A 3688-nucleotide genomic window follows, 5' to 3' on the forward strand; every position below is an offset into this window, starting at 1 on the left:
TTCACTTTTTCATGAATCATATATACATAATATCTATTCCTGATATGCATAGCACTTGGTTGAATGATAAATGATCCATGCTGGAGAGAGTAAGGCACCCAAGTTGTAGGTCTAAATGGTGGGTCCAAGGGGACAAGTAAGTGAGGATTGGTACATTCCTGGAAAGATATAATATTGGTACCAAGAGCCGAGTCTGTTTCATATGTGTTATATGTGTTAGTGATGCACCTTGGGGCCAATCCCCAAGGTGTAGGAGGGTCGCAGTGGGGCCACGACAATCAGTCGAGGGGTGCCTCCTATGTTGTTCTACATGGTGAATTACACCAGAATGTGTAGGGTCTCCCTCTGAGGAGTCTGAGAAGGTTAAGGGTTGGACTACAAAACACGATACAAATGCAAAATGTATGTACGATGGCAGGGCAATGTGTCCTATAGTCGCTCCTCATCGCAAGGCCGTGGGGTTGTCTTGTGCATATCAGAGAGGTCCGGGTAGTGCTATAGCCAGCGTTGGTCCATTTTAGGTCCCATCAGGCAACAAGTGTAAGTTTATTTGTGACGCTTGTAGAGGGAAGAATAAATTGGGTGGTAGGGCTACATGCATATTCCAACACATATAGTAATGAGTGTTAGTTTATTTGTGACACTTACGTAGGGAAAAATAAATTGGGTAGCAAGGCAGGTAGCCTTGCCACCCTTCCAGTTATATGTGCTAAAAAATGTTCCATAAATCATTTATAAGTTGAGCATATATTTATTGTTGAACACATGCATCTTGAAATGCTAGAAGAAAAATATTCATTGATTCAATTTTCAAATAAGTACAATATCAGTAATGGCATCTCATAAAATGACATGGACTCATAGGGAATAGAATCCAAAACATACAAACGTATCAATAAATATCACAAAAATCGATTCCATATACAAAGGATGAGAAATATATCAAAGGAAGCCTACATAGAAAGAGCCTACATGGACTATAGGGCCAAAAAAATAAGGGATACGTGCTTTACTAATCCAAGTGACTACTATAATTCCTCATCATTTGAGCTCGTTCCAATGCAATGGAGCGTTGAATAGACTTTGCAATATAAAAAAACCAAAGATTAATCTACATAGCATGCATCACACAAAAATAGAAACTAAAAATATAAAAGAGACATGACTTATTGGACTGCTATGTGCATATAATCTATTGATAAGAGAAGTGAGACCGTACCTCTCTACATATCAAGTCTCCAACCTTGTGGAATCACAGTTTGTCATCAAGTGATACAAGAAAAAAAAGTAGTATTGTTAGAAATAAGGTTATTAGTACAAGTACTATACCAAATAAGAAAGTGAACATAACCAAAGGAAAACTTGCAAAATCCTCCAAATAAGTTCTATATCTTCCACTCCCAAGATGATGCACAATCCCTGCCTCTAGTAGCTGTGCTCTCACCAACTCCCACTACTACTGCCATTGTCCTAAAGAGCCTATGGCCTTCTTCTTAAGTCTCCACCAATCCTCTGTGTCCAACCACTCAAACTTTAAAGAGCCACTTTTGATTGACTTGCATGCATCCGATCATCTATGTGGCATATATGCATACATATAGTCCATCATCCACCATCTAGTGGAGAGCTGATCAACCAACTGTAGGTACTCACAACTTCTCGTGCAAGGATGAGACCACATACTCGTTGCCCCCTCTAGTATGTTTTTCCAATGGTCTAGAATGTTATGCATAAATAGTTGTTGGCACAACTTCCTCATGTATGCCATCACCCTCCTCCTCTCAACATTCATGAGCATGACACCAATTTTCTCATCCAGTAAGTACCCATATCCTGGGTAGGGTGTATCTAAAATATACCCTCTCCCATCTATGACCATGTTCTTAGGAATAACTAGGAGACCCTTCTTCATCTATTATACCTATAAGGGTAGTATCTCTTGGAGTAGCACCCATAGGGGTGCCACTTGAGGATGGCTAAGTAAAATCTGGAGTCAAGAGAATAGACATCCCTATAGATGTAGCAAATCTTGAAGGTGATTGACAGATGGGATGGGACATTGTATCAATATCTCCGCAATACACACCTAAGTAAGCCACTCTCTCTAGAACTGGTATGGGAGCGAGTAGTAGCAACCTACCGTGGGTTCATATCATCTGTATCTCCACAACACCCCCTAGAACCACCCCTAGAACAAGGATGAGAGGAAGTTTGTGACTCTCTGTGGCATCGACCAACTCCACCAATCAAGTGAGGCGTCCCTGAGTCTCCCTCTATGGCTAGCCTCGAGCATCGACTCCGCTTGCTAGAGATCAATGCATTGGAGCATGCCGAGATAGAATGCGCTAGACACACATAGGATTATAGAGACAACTCCATATCTTTGAAGCGCACCATCTGATCTAGAGACATATGCATAAAGATATCTTGAAGCTCCTCATTTGTAATCCCTTTCCTCATCCCACTATGTGGATCATCTATAGCAACCTACATAATAATTTAATCATTAGGAAAAAAATGAACTCACAAATGGGCCTTTTAGTCCCCCCCTCCTCCTTAAAACAAGGAAAAGAGGATAAAAGAATAGTTAAATATCCTCTTCTCTCTCCACTTTTGCAATCTCGTTTTGGCTTTTTTATATTATCTACAAAGTTCCTTCTCTCTCATTCATGAAGTCTTTTTCAACCAAATTTTCTATTCAAAAAGGAGTTAGTTATAGGAGTGTGGTGCTTCGTTTTCAATGCAAAATGATTAGTGGATACGAGGTAATTTATTTTTAAATGAAGAATAAGGAAAATGAAATGTTGAATGTTCTTTTTAAGATATTTTGGGGATTTTTTATATTTTATTTTTTGGTCAAAAAATAAACCAACTAGTTAAATTTCATGTTTTTTGGAAATGTTTTTGGAGGTAAAATAGAAATGTCTAAAATATGAAAAGTCTTGGACATCCCTACCCTTTGAGCTATTTTCTCCCATATCTATACTCTCTCATGGCTCTTTTGTGACCTTTTCTCTGTGTTTATGCAACCTTCATTAACAGAGTGAATTACTTACACCCTCCTTTCCCTTGGCACCTTTGTGTGCCTCTATGTGCATCTCCACTCTACCTCCCGTGACAACCAAGTAGGCTCCCCATTTCTATTAATAATAAAATGAATACATGAAAGAAGGAGTTGCATATTGAGGTAGAGATTGAATACGCCCTATTATTCAAAAGAACCTAGGTGTACCAGTGTCAACCCTCAAGTTTTGTAGAGTTATAGGCAAATGGGATTGAAATATGTGGATTTGTGGGATGATGGGGGAATCTACCCAATTGACCCCTTAAACAATAGACCTCCAACTTTCATAGGAATCACAAATTTGCAGAAGTATGTGTGCAAGGGTGAAAATGGGTTGCTCGGTTACACTAGGCGGCTCAATGATTAGGTATTCAAAGTATTTACAACTTGCCAAGAAACCATAAAAATTTATAATGATGTGATCACTGCACATCAACTTCATATACAACAGCTCATAGGACAAGTGGTACAGCTAATTGACACTATAATTCAGCAAAGCAATCAAATTATTTCAATGCAGGACACTATCCATGACATTGGAATCTCATATGAGGAGGCAAAGTCACAATTGGATGACCTGAGAAAGATCATCAGCAAGCTAACATAGGAGCATAAACAAAAGAA

The sequence above is a fragment of the Lygodium microphyllum genome, chromosome 9, assembly GCF_053477565.2.
Source record: "Lygodium microphyllum isolate KBCC chromosome 9, Lygodium_microphyllum_v1.1.10, whole genome shotgun sequence".
Taxonomy (NCBI): Eukaryota; Viridiplantae; Streptophyta; class Polypodiopsida; order Schizaeales; family Lygodiaceae; genus Lygodium; species Lygodium microphyllum.